This window comes from Eublepharis macularius, chromosome 16, assembly GCF_028583425.1.
Source record: "Eublepharis macularius isolate TG4126 chromosome 16, MPM_Emac_v1.0, whole genome shotgun sequence".
NCBI classification, from domain to species: Eukaryota; Metazoa; Chordata; class Lepidosauria; order Squamata; family Eublepharidae; genus Eublepharis; species Eublepharis macularius.
Window position 1 is genome coordinate 38,779,709 of NC_072805.1, and position 19,742 is coordinate 38,799,450.

A 19,742-nucleotide genomic window follows, 5' to 3' on the forward strand; every position below is an offset into this window, starting at 1 on the left:
GTAGCCAAAAGAAGGCAGAAGCCTAAATGGATGACAGGAAATTCTTAAAATTGCTAAAAACAGGTAGAAAGCAAAAGCAAAAGGTGACAGAAATAGAGTCAGAATTCTAAATGCAGCTTTTCAGCGACTTACACGCAGAGACAAAGACATTTATTATAATAACCAGAAATAGAAGAGAACAACAGAAAAGAGAATAACAAAAGATCTATTCTACAAGATCTGGGGAATCAAAGGGAAATTCAAGCCACGGCTTGGGTTGCTGAAAGGTCAACACGAAAATACAGTAACTGATCAGGACAAAATAAAGAAAGATGGAAACAATACACTGAAGAACTATATAGAACAGATGGAAAGATGACAGATGCTGACAAAAAATAGTGAAGATTTGAAACCACTACTGATGAAGGTTAAAGGATAAAGTGCCAATGCAGGATTACAGCTGAACATCAAGATGACAAAAGTAATGACTACTGAGGAATTACACAGTTTTAAAGCTGACAATGAGGAAATTAAAGTTGTTCAAGATTTTCTGTTCCTTGGCTCAATCATCAATCAACCAAGAAATCAGAAGAAGATTGAGACTCGGAAGAGCCACTGTGAGGGACCTAGACAAGATCCTTAAAGATAAAAATGTCTCTTTGGAGAACAAGATGAAGATAATCCAAACAATGGTATTCCGCATTACCATGTATGGAGGTGAAAGTTGGACAATGAAGAAAGCTGACAGGAAAAAAATGGATTCATTTGAAATGTGATATTGGAGGAGAGTTTTGTGGATACCATGGATGGCCAAAAAGACAAATAAGTGGGTTCTAGATCAAATCAAGCCTGAATTCTCCTTCAAAGCTACAGTAACAAAACTGAGGCTATTGTACTTTGATCGTATCATGAGACGACAAGATTCTCCATAATCAATAATGTCAATAATGTTAAGAAAAGTGGAAGGCAGTTTGCAAGGTCTGAGCAAGTCTGTTAATGATAGGACGTTTTGGAGGTCTTTCATTTGTAGAGTCGCCATAGGTCAGAGGAGACTTGACGGCACATAACACACATTGCTTAAACTTCTGGGCAGTAGCTTCAAATACTTTTGTTCCCTTAAATATTATTCCCTCCTTTCTGACAGCCGTTCACGTTGAACTCTCATTTTGCTTGCTTTGTTTTTGCACGTCCTCTCACATCCTCTTGCATTCTTCAAAGGCCACAGTTTGTTTCTTCTATCTGATTGTACATCTATCCCTTTAAATGTTCCACATCTCCTGTTCTCGATTGTATGGTTTTGAGTTTTGTTTGTGTTGACATTTCACAGAATGTACTTCTTGTATTTCATGAATTTTAACTATTCACAGTCCCCTTATATCCATGTGTGTCAGTGGCTCTTTGGATATAGGTCCTCATTAGGGGAAAAAGTGGCATGTAAATAGCTAAATAAATAAAGAGCGTGTGTGCACACAAGCCAACTGAGAGTTTGCATGAGATGTCAAGGAAGCAAATCGGTCTTCTGACACAGCTTGATGGATGTATGTCAAGAAGTTCAGAGAACAAATACTGCAAATAAAGGATCTCCTTCAAGAGGGGCAAGGGACAAATCTAATTCTTTGAGGGATGGGGGGCATCATCGCCATTGCCATATATGTGTTATCATTATCTGGAAATTAATATCAGAAAAAAATAGAGCCCAGCTGACTGTGAGTCCTTGTTAATTACTGGCATTTTCTCAGCACCGATACTGGGTGTTTTGCCTTTTCAAGGTAATGGTGTCATGCTTCAAATGCAGCCTTAATTGCCCTTTGTCTGTAATCCCATAGTTCTGGCATAATCCAATTATGCTGATAATGATTCAGGATGTGTCAGAGATACTACTTCAGACTTGGTCTTTGTGTTTGGACTGATCATCCATCAAGAGGTAGTAAACTGTAGAGACTGAGACAGGGATCCATTAAATGATCAATGTTTATTAAGCATTATATTTTTACTAGATCAACCCAGAATTCTCCCTAGAAGCTAAAATGACAAAACCGAGGCTATTGTACTTTGGTCACATCACGAGAAGGTAAGATTCTCTATAAAAGTCAATAATGTTAGGATAAGTGGAAGACAGTAGGAAAAGAGGAAGACCTAAAACGAGATGGCTGGACTCAAGAAAAGAAGCCACGTCCTCCAGTTTGCAGGATCTGAGCAAGTCTGTTAATGATAAGACATTCTGGAGGTCTTTCATTCACAGGGTCACCATAGGTTACCATAGGGTCACCATAGGTCGGAGACAACTGGACGGCACGTAAACATACACACATCCAGGGAGTTCAGAGTGTCTAAGACTTGTGTTGGAGGAGTCTATTTCTGCTGTGACCGCTGTTGAAGATCAGGGTGTGCCAGAATATGAAAGCCTCATTTAAGCAATCCAAGGCTTGCTTTTCCCCAAGTAGTGTTTGGAATACTGCTGTCTTCTGGAGTAGTTATGAGTGTCTTATCCGGGGAAAGTGAGGAATTAACCTATAAACATGACAAATCCTATGAATGTCCAAGATTCGGGTCACATAGCGCCTTAGAGACCAACTAGATTTCCAGGGTGTGAGTTTCCGAGTGTCAAGGCTCTGTAAAGTCTCTAAGGTGCTACTGGACCCAAATCTTGCTGTTCTACTAAGACCAAGACGGCTACCTGCCCAAAATTATCTTTATGAATGTTTAGATACCCTTGAAGATCCGAATGGTTGATCAGCGCCACGTTGTCAACAACCACCTTGCCGGCATTCCTCCTAAGCTTTTCTGCGGGGCTTTTTCCATGGATGTGGACTTGGGTTGGAAGTAAAGTGATTAGTACTTTCCCAAGAAAGGCAGCGGCGTTCTCAGCTAGCTCTCTGTTCCTTTCCTGCAGGTGAGGATCAAGGCTATTCAACATCTCTTTGTGTTGGTTCCACAGCAGCATGAGATCAGAAGGGTGAAGCAGTTGGTCGACCTGGGTGTACGAGGGCTGACTAGCTCTTAAACTTCACGGACCAAAGAGCTGAGTGTCAATCTAGCACCACGAATCCATAAAGCCGTTTGCTCTGAGATCTTCTTTCAGCTGCTAGCAGGGTCGCACTTGGAATTGGTGCTTTGTTGTTCTAGGTGGTTTCCATACCACATTTGTCGACATCAGAAATGAGGGGCGTAACATTTTCCAGAATGGTTTAGTTTCCCACAGAAAGGGGCTTATAACATATTTCTCAGTGTGGTAATTCAGCACTGAACGTCTTCTGGAAGCTGCGCAAGATATTTTGAAGTCTCGTCTGGCTTTTGGTTGTCTAGGGAAAGGGACAAGGTCTAAATCTCACACTTCTGACAAGTTGTTACCTTCCCTTCTCTGAGCCTTGAAGTTTGAAAGGCAACCAAGCAAATCAGTTCTGAGACCGTCCATTTAGCAGCTGCGCCACAGCCTGAAGTGACAACAGAGAGGTGTCTGGCTGTAGTTGCTTTTCCTTCCTTATGACCTAAGCATTTCAAACATCTTCTTCTGTATCTTGAATTTTCCCTTGTGTAGCAAGATCGACACCACCTCTTTCCAGTGTCCGGCTACCACCCAAATCTCCAGGATGCAGCTGTTTTTTTAAAGACAGAGAGAGAGACAGAGACAGAGAAGTATGCAACATTGTCAATTGGACGTTGCGTCAAAGCCTAATGTACATTTTGGAATGTCTTGGATGCTTGCACAGAAGTTTTGTCTTTGGGTGTATTAATTGGCTAAAGAATAATATCTCAGCTGCCAGTAGAAATACCCTGCTCATGTAGCAGGAAGGGTTTGTCAACTGCTCCATGATTTTCATGAGAGTTGGGAGGTTTACGCGAGGCAGTTCTCAGGGGAGGGGACTGCCGAGGCCTTTGAAGTCCTTTGTGGTGGCTGTCTAATCTGGGGGAAGAGGATTACTTTCTTTCTGCCAGGAGCACATGACAGTTTGGTAATTAATGAGCATCATAAAATTCTCTTTTACTATTAGATACCCATTAGAAAACCTGGGACGGTTGTCATCTCAGACAAAACCATGCCGATTCTCAATTTATCCAGACATCAAAGGGAATCTCCTACTGTCTTATTCTGAATGCTCTAATTGTGTTTGCATTTGACGTGGTTGGTGCTGAATGTGTCTGAAACAAGACTCGGTGGTAAGGTGCAGGTCCCTTGATTCGATACACAGCCTGAGCCCTTGCCGGATCTAGGGGGAAAACAATCAACATCACGCCACCCTAATGCGGATTGCGTCATCGGCGTTACTTTAAGAACACTGATCTCTTCTTAGCCCCATCTGACTGGTTACAGTATTTATTTTCCATTGAGAATATGGGAATGAAGTCGAATTCCAAATCCTATACAATGTCAAAAAGAGAGGGGGGGGGGGAACGGAATGAAAACATTATATATATAATTTCCCAGTTATGGTATTACATTACCATCTTTGTTCTGGATTTCAGTTCATTTCAGCTCTGAAAGCCTCTTGGGCCATTTTTACAAGTTGATTCTGAAAGTACAAAATAATTTCCTGTTTTCTAATAATTTTTTTTTTTGCTTCTGCTGAGATAGTTGAAAAGTCTTAATCGATAGTCTTTTCTTTGGATAGGGAAGGAAATTGCTGCAGCGCCCCGCCCCTGCAAGCGAATCAGTAGACATTATTCAGCTGAACCGAATCTCTCTTAGAAACAGGCAGCATAACCAGGTCATCTATTTTGTATCCTAAACGTGAGGCCTTTTTTGGAGAGTGGGGGGAGTCAGATATTTCATCCTCCTAGACTCGAAATCTATACTACACAGAGGAAAGGAAGTCAAGGAAACTTAAGCTTCTTTTCTACAAGAGAGGCTGGTTCCAGCAAGCTCTTTTGCAATGGAAAAAAAATGCTTTCAAAGCATTTTTGTTCTCACAAAAAAGTGAGAAGAGAAAACAGAGTCAGGGCTTACTTCATAGAACCTTGTCTATGGGGTGTAGAATGTTAGACTGAGGCTGCTCATGTTTCTACAAGTCTAGCTTGATGGTGTACATTGAAGGCTGTTGACTCTTAGGATCTCTTATTTGTATTTAGGTAGCGCATGCACACACACACACACACCATTATATTCTGACCAGCAGCAGTCCAATGTGGGAAAGGTATAGGTTTGCCAACTCCAGGTTGGGAAGTTCCTTGACATTATGTGGCTAGGGCCAAAGGAGGGCAGGAGTTGGGAAGCAGAGGGACATCAGGGGGCATAATGCCGTAGAGTGCATCCTCCAAAGCAGCCATTCTGTCCTGGGAAACTGATCTCTCTTCTGTAGATCAGTTGCAATACCAGAAGATCTCTAGGCCCCAACAAGAGATAGGCAACCCTAGAAAGTAAAGGATATAAATAAAGGATATATTGACTAGTCGCAGCTCTTCATTACCAAAAACAAAGGTCTTGGCGCACTCTGCTGATTGAAATCCAATGGGCTGGCCTTCCTTCCTTCCTTCTCATTCAGTTAAATTGTCATTCACCCATTTTTGTTGCTGATGTTCCCAACTCATTTTGTTCCTTTTCCAACATTTTGGTGGCGTTTTCATGCCATTTTTATGCCATTCATATGCAGTTGATGCAAAGGTAATATTAACAATTGTATACATCTAAAGGGTAAAACTTGGCACAGTTATGCAGGCCACTGCACAAAATTAAAGTCTTACGGGTTCAGTGAGTGCAAGAGAAAAGGAAAAACAAAACTGGGATTTTCCAGCTGAAATAGTACAGTTGTGAAATGCAGTAGCCTTCTACTGTCTGTGTCATTTTGAGCCCATCCTTCTTCCAAGGCACTTGGGGTGGCTTATGAGGTCCTCTGCTCCTCTATTTGACTAGGAAGCAAGTTTGACCAGTGAGCTTGAACTTCTCCATGCTTTCTGCCATGGAGCTAATTCTCTTGCCCTGCCCTTCAGTGCCTCATGTAAGGCTTTGAGTCTACAGTAGAGGTGGGCACGAACCGAAATACAAACCAAAGTTCATTACAAACAGGGCCCTTTTTTTGGTTTGCGAACCAGCGGTTCGTCGGAGGGTATTTCTGACAAACCGTGACCAAGTATCATACTTCGAGAACTCAGGAGACCTGCTCTTGCTGATTGCAGACCGGCTTCTCCAGATTTAATGTCTCCCCAGCAACTTGGCTCCCCTCAGAAGACAGGCAGATCTTTTGGATCAGCTGGACCTGCAACAGAATCACCAAGGCCAGATCAACATATAATGTATTACAGAAAGCCAGTGCAAAATGTGTGCAGAGATCAAGATTGGGGACTGGCACTCCTACCTATGCATACAGGTTAGTAATATATGCAGTGGGTTATACCTGCTGTACTTTATAGGACTTGAAAATAAAATCCTGCAAGTCATAGTTTACTTACGGTGACCCTGGTGAGGTTTTTATGGCAAAAGACTAACAGAGGTGGTTCACCATTGCCACTGCAACCTTGGTCTTCGCTGGAGGTCTCCCATCCAGTTACTAACCGAGGCTGACCTTGCTTAACTTCTGAGATCTGATGAGATCAGGCTCACCTAGGCTATCCAGGTCTAATTAATATCAAAACAGAAAGCCATAACCGGCCACAAAGTAAGTGTGGAACTAGGCTTATATGGACAGTCAGTCTTGGTAACACCATAAAGATGAGTTTATTCTATGAGTGTGAACAGTTGTCGATGACAGTCCACTTTCTCCCAAAAACTGCATTTTATTTGTATCTGACAAAGTGAGCTATGACTCATGAAACTTTATGCCCTGTGAAATTTTCTTGGTCTTTCAGGTGCTACTGGGCTTGAATTTTTATCCTCTGAAGTCTGAAATAGATTGAACAACATCAAGGAAGAACCATGGTAGAATCTGCAAAAACTCTCTGCGCTGGAAAATAAGCTCATTCACTTAAAATAAAACATTAACTTTAAGATGCTGTAAAGACTTAGTCTTTCCCCCGTTTTTAATAAACAACTAGGATATAATACAGCTCTGGTTTTAAAGCTTGTGGGGTGACTGATTGGAGAAACCCCCTATGGTCCCCTCTGTGTGATAAATGGATGACCCACAGTGATATCTGCTTTGAACAGAGCGGTGGGCCAGTTCACACGTGCGTCCACATCCCTTCGTCTTTCAATGCTTGCAGTGATTCATGGCTGAATGTATGAACTGGGAATTGTTCTCGCAGAGGCAGTCATCATCGTCAGAATCCTTCACACGGTTGATCTGTTCTCTGTAGTGGTGAACATCTTCAAAAGACTTTGTGTTGTTGATTGCAAAGACACAAAGGAAGCCTTCTCCTGTCCTCATATACTGGTCACGCATGGCACTGTACTCCTCCTGCCCAGCCGTGTCCAGGATATCCAAGAGGCATGTCTCTCCATCGATTACCACCTGCTTCTGGTAGGAATCCTCTATAGTTGGATCATATCCACAAAGTGATTCTGGATCAACTGTATGGTCAATGCACTCTTCCCAACACCACCAGCATCCACCACCACCAGTTTGTATTCTGTCATCTCTGCTGGGTACTGGGTCAAAATACGATCAGAGCAATCAAAAGACAACTGACGTGGACGTCATTTCTCACAGGTGTCAACAGATAATTCCCGTGCCAGAGGCAGTCTGAATGTTTTCACTCTGGCACTTGCATCTTTCAGGGTTTGTTTCCAGGGGCAAGTCACCGCTAGATTGCTAGCTGATCTGAAGTCTGCTGTCAGTCTGAGGCTGCCATCCCCTCCCAGCATCAAAGTAATTAGCAGCATCTACAGTTTCCTATTTAATTAGCAGCATCTACAGTTTCCTATTTACATGACTCTCTTGCACCTCTCTCTCTCTCTCTCTCTCTCTTGCCTTTTCCTGGCTAAAATTAAATGGTTAACATTTGGCCTGTGATGAAAATTCCATTCCTTTGGTGGCGGCAGAAGCAATAGCATACGGTTCACAAGAGAAGGGCGGGGGAACCCTCGGAGCATTGTTTTTGGACACAAACATACACAAGTTATTAGAACATAAGATCAAAGGAGGTGTCCTACTGTTTTTGTTTCCATGCTTCCATTGTGTCGAATACTGAAGCCTGGTAGAGAGTTAGAAGGGGAGGCGGGAGGGAGGGAGAGGAAACCCTTTGTACAAAGATACTTGTCACCAAGAGAAGCTCATAAAAGGTGATGTGAGAAAAGACACCAGGTGGAGTATAAACCACCCTTATTGTTAAGAAATGCAAATAAAACCCCTTGTCTATATTAAAACTTCCTCCCTTGTCATTTCTTTAGATGCTAAAGGATTATTGAAGTCCTGGAACTGCAAGCTTTTTTTTTTTTTTGCTTCCTTTTGTTTTCCGCATAATATACCATGCATGATTGCTGGCGAAAGTTAAGTTTTCTACTTCCTCAGCAAATAACAGCAAGTTAGGGGAGGAAACCTCATTTCAGCAAAACGCTTTCAGGGAGGGAAAAACTTGAACAGAAACTTTTTTAAAAAATCATCCTGGAGGGTTTTTTATTATTATTATTAAACTAGCGCATCCTACTAATAGGGTGATTGGGCTACAGATAGATTTAGGGGAAAGGACTCTTGCTGCCTGGATCCAGGGTTTGTTCACTTGGTGCTGCTCAGCCTAAACTACTAACAAAAGTTCCTTGCAAACTTGCTCACCAGTGTTCAAAAGCAATAGCACTCCTTCCCAAAAGTTTTCACCGCTTTTTGAGAAAGTGTTAGTGTTGTTATTTAAATTGCTCTCCTGTGACGTCAGTATTCAACCAAATCTGACAGTGACATTTCATATATGATGCATGATTAGATGGAAACACCCATGTGGTTGCTTTAGGAAGGAAGAAGCACTAGCCAATTGGAAGGGGGGAGAGAATGGAGCCCCCCGAAGAAGCATTTAAGGGAAACAAACAATGCAGTCCTAAGCAAAGTTACGCCTTAAACCCAAAATTGGAGTCCAGTTTGAACTTTAGGGACCAACACCTAAACCACACTATTTATTTATGTCATTTATAGTCCACCTTTCTCATTGAGACTCAAGGCGGATTACGTAGTGTGAGATTAGTACAATCAGTATCGGGAACATTTCCATACAGTATCAAGGACATTTCAATACAGTGTCATAGGATTTTACAAAGACGCAGCGTTAGCAAGGATCCAATACAAAGTTGAAGAATAGCTGAAATGGAACATAATCAATTCTAGGACTGAAGTTAGATAACATCTGAGACCCCTTCCCTACAATACAGCCCTCCTCTCTGAGTAAAAAGCCTTTTTGAATAATTCAGTGTTGCATCATTTACGGAAAGCCAGGAGAGCGGGGGCTCTCCTAACCTCCTCATGCAAGCCATTCCACAGGGTAGGGGCCACCACAGAGAAAGCCCGTGTATGGGCTGCTGTTGATTTTGCCCATGTGCAGGCTGGCACCTGCAGGAGACCCTGTTCAGATGAGCGAAGCTGCCGTGGAGGGATACTAAACCCATTGAGCTCAATGAATTTAAAAGGGTTAACTATATAGGATTGTACTAGAAGACACTGAACTCGCATGATTGCAGTTCTAAATAAAAAACATTAAAAGAATGAGAGAGAAGGGCTGTAATAATAAAAAAGTGTACCCAATTGCAGTCAGTTCAACAGATGAGGTTTCAAGCAAGATCTTACCCTCCAGTTCCCATCCCCCAAGCACAATTTTGTCTTATGCGAAATCTTACTAAATATGGACTTGGTTGCTCCACATAGAAAATGAATTGTATAATTCTCTGTTTGACTGAAATGTGTACTATAAAGAGGAATTCTATGCATTTGCACTTTATGGACATTTGTGCAACATGTTGTAGATGAATTGAGGACCTTGTATTGGAGCAAATATTGGAGCACTTGCACTTTACTATTTAAGTTTATGTTACCTCTGTATGAATGGTTTACTTATGTATGTGGCACTTTAAGAGGCTTTCTCCTTGTTGGTACAGAGTATGAACCTTATAGCTGAATTTGAATATATATGCTAATATAGAAGTATACACTTTACTGTTATAAGTAAATATAAAACACTGATTTAACTATTTTTACACATTTATTGTGAACATCATAAACAATACTTAGTAAGATTTCACGGGGTAAACGTGCTGCTGGCTACTTATTACTGTAATACTCTCTCGTTTGGTTGTTAAATCTTATTATAACAATACTCTTAACAATAAGAGTTAACTACCTACAGAAGAGAGGTCAGTAATCTTACATTCTTGTTGATGTAAGTTTTCAGTAGGGCATCACCAACCAGTAGAATAATGCATAATCTTCAAGAAGGTGGGGGAGAAAGCAAACTTCAGCCATGTATTTTGATCGTCAGCAAACACAATATAGAAATAATTTCTCCTATCAAGTGCTTTCCCCATCAATATGCTAATAGTCTGCCAAACTGAGATCCATTATCATAGAAGGCCTTGTCTGGAATGCCGTATCTCAAGATGATTGACTGACCCAGCTACCACTGACCTGCTGCATGCATCATGCGAATTTCTGAATAGAGGAGGAAATAATTCAAAGAATACATCTAAAGCTAAGGTGAGAGTTTTGTGGCTCTCATTCTGTCTTGGATGGAATTTCAGAGAGGTGTCAACATTTATGTGGTTTTGGTTATGTTCTGATTGATCTCCAGGAGAAGTATGTATCCTCTTATGTTTATCTTTTACTCTCTGTTCCTAACAGCACAATCCTAAGAAGAGTTACTCGAATCTAAGCCCATTGATTTCAGTGGGCTTAGACTGGAGTAACACTGCTTTGGATTGCACTGTGTGTTTCATGAGTTTTACATAGCACATCCTATTTGGAAACGCCTTGGTTTCACAAGTTTACTTGACATCACAATTCTCCTCTGCGGTTCCTATATTCTTTTACAAGGAGATCACAGCTGCCTCTGTCTTCTGCCCATCCTTGAATGACCGCTTTCTTTAAAATCTTCAGTAAGTCATCTTTCTCTGTTCCTCCTTTGTTTTATTGCATTCTTCTGTCTGCCGCAACTGGACAGGCCTGAATCTCATACACTGAAGGCTTTTCTGTTTTCACAGAAGTTGGTGGAAATGGCATCTGCAGAAAACAAATGTGCTTGATGTACAAGTCATGACCAAATCACAGGGTTGCAGCCTAACAGAGTTTCCTCTTGTCAAAAAGGGAGGCTGAGGTCATTTTGGATTAATGAACATCCTATATCTGGGATCATAGGATTTATGGAGACAAAAGTCATAAGGGAGACGGCTTCCGTGAGAAGGAGAATCAGGTGAGATCAAGAGGAAAAGCTGGTAGTATCCAAGCCGTACTTTCGTAGTTTGATCTCCATTCTTTGACTTTGTAAGGCTAAATTATTGGCAGCTGCTAAACTATGCCATGAGTGGATTCTAGTCCATTTCTACATGAAATACACATCCACAGAGATGAAAGAATGGAGAAGCAAATTAGATTCTTAAATTGCAATCCTAAGTAGAGTTATACCCTTCTAACCACATTGATTCAGTTAGTTGCCAGGTTCCCTTACTCTCCTGGTGGTGGTGAGGGGACCCAGCACTTATAACAACAACAACAACGTTCTATTTATATACCGCCCTTCAGGACAACTTAATGCTCACTCAGAGTAGTCTACAAAGTATGTCATTATTATCCTCACAACAATCACCCTGTGAGGTGAGTGGGGTTGAGAGAGCTCTGAGAGAGCTGAGACTGACCCAAGATCACCCAGCTGGCTCCAAGTGGAGGAGTGGGGAATCAAACCCGGCTCTCCAGATTAGAGTCCCACGCTCTTAACCACTACTCCAAACTCGCTGTTATCTTTTAGATCTTCTCTTGGAAGGGCGTGATGATGTCTCTTCTGGAAGTGACGTCGTCACACCTGCTGGCGGGCATGCTTCTGCGCTTCACGGGGGCCAATTTGGGCCCCTGTGAAACATGGGAGGAAGCCTGCTGTCGGGTGCGATGATGTCACTTAAGGAAGTGACATCATTGTGCCCGGTGGAAGCTTGCCTTCTGTGTGCTAGCCTGGGACTTCTTTGCCTCCTAGGCCCATTCCCTGGGCCTTTATTCCCTGCCAGCCAGGTGAGTGGCGGCGGGGGCAGAGGCTGGGAGTGGGGAATCTCCCACCCCCACTGGGAGATCTGACAGTCCTAACTTCAATGGATTTAGAAGGGTGTAAATCAGTTTAGGATTACCACATTAGCTCTTCTTTATTTGTGCCTTTCCCCCCTCCCCTCTGCACCGGTCATTTATATAGATACATATGCCACTAGTGGCCAGCAATCGTCACGTTTTTGCAGAATTACTGCTTCTGAACCCAGGCTTGGTTGCATCAGCTGAAATGCTGATAGGCCTGCCTGCTCCTGAGTAAGTGTCCTCCTCTTGTGCATCCTAGCTTAATTCATTCTTTATTTTCAAAATGTTTCTTCTATGGAGCAGCTTTCATGGATAAGTGTGTCGTCCAATTCTCCGGGATATTTGATTGCTTTAGTTGAGGCTGTGTTGTCATTGCAGTAGCCAGAAATTCTTTCTTGACAGGTTTAAACCCTTTGGTGGAACTGCTGTTTTCCACAAAAGTCAAATCAGTCATCTCAAATGTACAGTCTAGATGTACAACTCTTGCTGCCTTTAGTGAGTTGAAGTTTGCCAGTATCCACCATTCTTTGGTGGAACCTCAGATAATATGTTTCATAGATGTGTCCAAACTATTAGTGTTCTAATAGATCATGCGTGATGTTTTGCAAAACACATTTGGGGGGAAATGAAGCTATCCCAAAAGCAACCCACAGAAATCTATACCTTCCAAACTGAGTGTTAAATGCACTTAATTGACACCTCTCCACTGTTCCCTTTAGCTGCCAAAACGGCATCCAACTTGCTGGAGTATTTGATATTGGCAAACTGGGCCATGATTTCCTCTCTGGCTGCCAATCAACAATGCTGTTGAAGCCCCTTAAATTATATGCAGCAGGACATTATTTTTCTCATCTATTCTTTTAAAACTCGGGCTTCTGTCCTTGCAAGCTCCGTCCTGCAAGATCTGCCTCAAGGTTGTCATGGAAAGCAAACAGCACCTTTCTACTGGGATGAATAACTGGACAGATCTTCTTTTATCCATCTGGATTGTACATTTACCTGGCAAGCACTCCACTCTCTCAAATAAATTCCCGTATTCTAAAGTGAGAATGCCTTTATCTGCATGCTCTTCAAATGGAAGAACTCATCTGGCCGTTTTTATTTCGTAATTCAGGATCAAACTCTGGTGCCATAAATGGAAGACGCTATGATTCATTATTTTACCAAATACTGGCATGTTTTCTCCCGTATCTGGTATATTTGTTGCTGAATAACCTTTATGTTGGCGTAACTATTTTAAATGGTTTATAACCTTGGTCTGGCAGAATAGTTACTGTGGTTATAGTGCCCAATTGAAATACGATGATAGCACCATGTGACCCTAAGTAGAATCCGTTATCCTCAGTTCTGCTGCATTCTACCAAAATATATCTGCATACAGCTGTTCCCAAGGGATGCTTCCAAATTTCTCTCTTTCTGGATTTTATGCAAATTTACCTTGTGTAACATCACACTCAGTGCAACCCTAAGCAGAGTTACTCCAGTCTAAGCCCATTGAAATCCATAGTCTTAAACTGGAGTAACTCTGTTTAGAATTGCACTGTGTGTTTCATAAGGCACAGGATTTTCTGGAATGGGATTCTGTTTGTGGCCAGAATGTGGGACTGGATACAACTACAGTCATGTTTGGCTAGCTAACACTGTAATAATAGTCCTCCTAACTTGGTTAATGTGGGGGCAGTAATTACCATGTATGTGGTCTCTGTGAAGCCAGCTGTGGACAAGGTGCAGTTGTGAGCGTAAGACCCTAATAGTTTATATTTGTGCCTGTTATTATTTTAGATACATGGCAGGAAGATCTAGGCCAACTTAAGAATTGGCTTGCTGAGTCAAAGCTAGTTATTTCTAGTTAAAAGTTCTGTTTCCTAGAAGTGGACAGCTGAATGTTTCTAGAAAGTCTTTCCCTATTGTTTGTCCTCAGTGTCTGGTGTTCAGAAATATTCTGCTTCTGAGTCCAGAAGTTTGGTTTAGCTCACCTAACTATAAGGAGCACCAGCTAAGCATCTGAGATTCAAATCAGGCATGTTGGGAGCCATCTAAAAGCAGGGGGGGTTTTCAGCGGGAATGCAGTGGAACGGAGTTCCGGCACCTCTCGTGTCCAGTGGCCCCTCCCCCCTGATCTCCAGACAGAGATCAGTTCTCCTGGAGGAAATGGTCGTTTTGTAAGGGGGGCTGTGTGTTTCTCCCTCATTTCCCTTTTGAGAGTTCCGCCACGTTTCCCCCCAGAAAAAAGCGCTGTCTAAAAGGATACAGGAAGATATCTTTGAGAGGTTAGGAAGATATGGTGGCAGTATAGGATGATATCTCAAGGGCATTGGTAGACCATATAGGACCTTCCTAGGTTAAGTAAGGTAAGTGGAGGTAAAGGAAAATATTTCAGACTGTTGTAGGAAGATGGGATAGAAGGATATCTGGAGATGTAGTGAGATAACATGTATATAAAGGTAAGAGCATAAGAGGAGCCCAGTTGAAAGACCAATTTAGCATCTTGTTCCATACAGTGGCTATACAGTGACCCTGGACGACCAGCCAACAGTATAGAGATCAAGGTCATCCCCCATGTTGCCACCTAGTACTGATATCCAGAGGTTTTCTGCCTCTGAATTTGAAGGTTTCCTTTAGTCACTGTGGCTAGTAGCCGATGCTTCACCTTTCCTCCCGGAAACATGTTCTAGGTATTGGTAATGAGGTGTCTAAAAATATCTCAAGTTGGTATAGTGAGATATCTCAGGGGATGTAGTAGAACATTTCAAGAGGTGTAGGAAAACCTCTGGGTGGGGGTAGCAGGATATCTTGAGGGTGGGTGTAGGAAGATTTGTCAAGGATTTAGGGTCAATACGAGGATTACATTTAACTATCACAGCTCACAGCTCTTGATAGATGTTTCCTCCACAATGGAGTCTAAGAGCTAAACTACAAGAGAGGAATGACACGAGGGCGCTCACGTGAAGGGAGTCGCAATGTTAGCCAGAAAACCAAGTTTTAAAAGACACATCAGAAGGCTCAGTCAATTTCCCCTCTCTTCAGAGCAGCAAAGATCGCTCCTCAGAGGGTTTGTTAATTTCCTCTTTGCCTCTGGAAGGCTCTGTCAGTTTCACCTCCCCTTCTAGAAGGCGAAGAGGAAATAAACCCTCTGAGGAGTGATCTTTGCAGGCTCTGCAGAGAGGGGAAATTGACAGAGTCTTCCGATCTCTTTTAAAACTCGGCTTCCCGGCTAACATTGCGATGCCCTTCATGTGAGCGTCCTCGTGTCATTCATCTCTTGTAGTTTAGCTTTAATTCACTGGTTTTCAAACAGGTTTCCATAAGGACTTGGACTTCCTCTGCAGCTTATTAGAAAGGGTTCCTCAGAGAGAAATTCAGCAATAGCGGTCAAGCTATCCTGAAAGTCAGGCTGACTGCTGCTGATTTTCCTTTGCAATGCCCAGCCATGGGAGACAACCAGGCATGGTTTAGAAGAACACCCCCAGAGAAATAATGGAAACCAATCAGCTTGCTTAGCAACTGGTTTGATTTCATACATCAAAAACGTGCCCCAGTAATACAACACAGAAGAGTACTGCATAGATTCTTAACAGTTCAATCCTAAACCGAATTACACTCTTCTAATCCCATTGAAGTCCAAAAATGTAACGTGGGGTTGCCAGCCTCCTGGTGGTGAACCTAACAATATAATACAAGGGCAAACAATATAACAAAATTTAACCAAATTTAATGTATCAAAAATGAATAAAGTCCAAGGAACGAACCAGACATAAAAGTAAACCCCCACACAAGGGAGACACGGGTAGCAATAGTCAGCGCAACACAGGCTTTTGGGTTCTGTAGGCATCATGTTCCCACAATAGAGATCCTAGGTCCTTCACTGTGTTCAAGGTGGTCCTCTGTTTTTTTGACTCCTGAGGAAGAGAAATGAAAACAAGTTCTTGGCTGGCTCCTTGTAGAGTCATTGGAGTCGTTGTACCCCTTGTTTGGTCGTGGACACCTGCAGAGAAAACACAAGTCAAGCAACATTAAGAATTAAAGGCTTTGTCTTCAAACTAGATGTTTAAAGATCCTGACTGCACTTACCATGCACCTTACTACGCTGCTGTGTTGCGCTGACTATTGCTGCCCGTGCAGCAATATGTCTGGTTCATTCCTTGGACTTTATCCATTTTTGATACATTAAATTTTGTTAGATTTTGTTATATTGTTTGCCCTTGTATTATATTGTTAGGTTCAGTTCTTGTGAGGGTTGCTCCGTAGTTGTTGTGGGAGCCTCCCTGTGGTGGCTGGAGATCTCTTGGGATTACAACTGTTCTCCAAGCCATAGAGATCAGTTCCCCTGGAAAAAATGGCTGCTTTAGAGGGTGGAACTTATGGAATTATACCCTAATGAGGCTCCTCCCCTCCCCAAACCCCACCCTCTCCAGGCTCCACCCCCCAAATCTCCAGGAAACTCCCAACCTGGAGCTGGCAACCCTAGTTTGTTTAGGACTGCCCTGGAAGTGTTCCTTGTCAGATGCATCAATGTGTGAATGGCCCCTGAAAGCTTTAAAAAAAATCTAATCCTTTTAAAAGGTCATCTTGTGCTAGCAATTACCACACATTATGCATTGCACAAAGACGATACTTTTTTAAAAGATCTATCTGGAACCTTTAGCAAACTGTCTTAATTAGGGGATCCTGAATCCTAGCATTTTTAGAGAGGGAAATTTTCAGGTGCATCAGTGTTATTTCTTCTTTGCATGGGAAAATCACATCGTAGAGGCAAGCCCTGGGAGGCAGGGGGCTGTGTACATATAATAGCAGTAAATTGCATAGCCTTTAAGTTCCTTATTTTGGGACTGGCTATTCCCCCTTTCGCTCCTAAGCAGAGACTTGGGCCTCAGAGCTTGGCCAACGCAGCCAATAAAGCAACCTCTTGAGATACAGAAGTTTTTTTGATGTCCTGGCCTTTATCCACCTGGACTTGCTCCAAGATTGCACTAAACTTTTTGAAATGAGGATTTAAAGGAAGGGGGGGGGGATGAAAGCACTGGTTGCAACGTCAAAGGAAGGAATGTGAACCCGACATGAATACTGCCATATTGGCTGTAACAGAACTATTCTGTCGCCTCAATCTAATAATAATAAAAAAGGACACAGATAGATGACAGGTTTCAAAAGATGATTCAAGGCATGTAGCTGCCAGTATGAATGCAGTCCTACTGCTACCAAAGCAGGGAAAGATAAATGTTATGGACTGGTTTACAGTAATCACTATACAGGCGATCTAACTGCACAGAATTTTACATCTCAGTGCTTTTCAGTGTTGGTATTTTGCACTGCTTGCTATCAACAAGGGTGAAATAATCGGGTGATTGGCTTGGGTGGGAGCCCTCTACAGAAGAGCAGAGTCACTATGCAGAGGCAGACAATGGCAAACCATCTCTGTTAGTCCCTTGCCTTGAAAACCCCTGCAGAGGTCACCATATGACTTGATGGCACTCTCTGCCACCACGCTACGATTGGCAGTCTGTGAACTGCTGCTCCATATGGAGAGCCACTCATTCTACTGATCAGTGCTCTGTGAATAATAGTTCCAGGTGGGCAGCAGTGTTGGTCTGCAGTCGAAGAACAAGATCTGGGTCCAGCAGCACCTTAAAGACCAACAAGATTTCCAAGAGGGAGCTTTGACTTTGTCCAAACCTGGAAATGACGGTTGATGCTCTAGGAATTTCCTTGGATCTCTATGGACTTGACCACAAATTCGGTACCTTTTAACAGTTTGTTGGTTCAACAGTCCCTTTAAACTGATTTGCCAGTGCATAACCAACATTTGAATTGTTGCATATAAAAATGTGAAACCGCTCATCATGTGGGAACTAATGTCACTGGATGCTTCCATATGTGAAACAATGTGAATGTTCTGTCTGTGGTGTTGGGTCAAACGATACGTGACATTGGAGTTCAGTGACTGGAATTCTAGACGTGATTTGGCCTTTAAAAGCAGCCACAGGCTTTAAGGAAGTGACATGGATTGGAATCACGCTGCTGGAGGCTTGATCTTTCCCCAGGCTGTTCCCCAGTCAGAAATATCCCCCCAGCGGTTGTATTAAGGGGGTTTAAACACTAGTGAGGTTTAAAGTTGCCCCCAAAGTGAGGCATTTCCTATAGGGAAAATGACACATGGGGAAGAGAAAGTTAAAGAGCTGAATTGCTACCAGCACTGCAGCTCTGCTCCACAGTAACTCTTTCCCACAATCACTTTTAAGACCATATTACAGATTCAGAATCCCTATGACCAATTCCAGGCATATGTACCTTGGTCCCGTCTTTGCACATTCACACATGCACATCATTGCCTGTTGCTCCAGTTACCACAAGTGCAGTTGTAAGCAGAGTTACTCCCCAGAACCCCTGAAGGGGAGGGGCTGCAGCTCAGTGGAAGAGCCTCTGTTTGACATGCAGAAGGTCCCAGCTTCAGTCCCCGGCATCTCCAGTTAAAAGGACCAGGCAGCAGGTGATATGAAAGACCTCCACCTGAGACCCTGGAGAGCAGCTGCCAGTCTGAGTAGACAGTACTGGCCTCGATGGACCAACTGTCTGATTCAGTAGAAGGGAACTTCATGTCTCAAGGAAGGGTGGGATTTAATGACTGAGAGCTAAGCTAGAAGTGACGCCTGACACAGGTTGGACACTTGTCAGCTTCCCTCAAGTTTTGATGGGAAATGTAGGCATTCTGGTCTTGCAGCTGTAATGGAGAGCCAAGCTGTAAAACCAGGACACCTACATTTCCCATCAAAACTTGAGGGAAGCTGACAAGTGTCCAACCTGTGTAAGGCGTCACTTCTAGCTTGGCTCTGAAGCACAGGTTGCTTATCCCCTCTCCAGAGGGCTTGTCTGTTATTATTATTATTTTTCAGGGTTCCCCTTTCTCTGCTTCCTCTCCTTTCTTGGGAGAACAAGAAAGCAATTTCCTCCTTCCAAAATACACATTCCCCCCCCCCCCAGCTCCAATGAATGGCTCCCATTTTTCGTAAGTGCATAAAAACTTAAAAGAGTGAGATCCTTTGCATTGGTTTATCTCCGGCCCAAATTTAATTTCCCCGTAGTCAGATGAGAACAGGTTTATATTGCATCGAGGTTCAAAAGGGTTCCTTTCCAACGTCTGCTCTTTTGCAAGAGTTTTCGCGCGCTCCGCACTAATGAAAGGGCAACGGGTTGGGGTGGGGGGATCCCGTCTGTGTCACAGATTTTGTCCCTTTGAAAAATTCCACTGCGGTCACAGGGTTAAATGAGAGGCCCCTTCGATCATTATTACAGTGTTATGAATGGTGTGCTTCATTCTGATAGTTTACTAGGCATCCCTTCTTAACATGTTCCATTGAAGAGGGAAAAAAGAAAGTAAAGAAATAAAGGAATTTGTGTGTCTGCAAGATCCTGCAGTCATGAAGAGTCATTACGATTTTACTGATTACTGCTCCCCGAATCCTCAAGACTTGCTTGATTTTAACCTCGTTTGATCAACACTCCATCAAAGGCCAAGTGAATACAGAAGAAATGCCTCTAATTTCCTTAGATCAGTTTTAGCATATTCTACGTGTATCGCCTCGTCCTCCTTGATAATGGAAAGGGAGTAGAGGACAATTTTATCTCATAGCCTGGTTAACCGTTATTAAA

At 42.7% G+C, this 19,742-nt stretch overlaps 1 pseudogene; it reads right to left on the reverse strand.

Annotated features, from left to right (window-relative positions):
• Window positions 1-7,100: 7,100 nt before the first annotated feature.
• On the reverse strand, window positions 7,101-7,530 carry LOC129343889 (GTPase HRas-like; annotated as a pseudogene).
• Window positions 7,531-19,742: the final 12,212 nt, after the last annotated feature.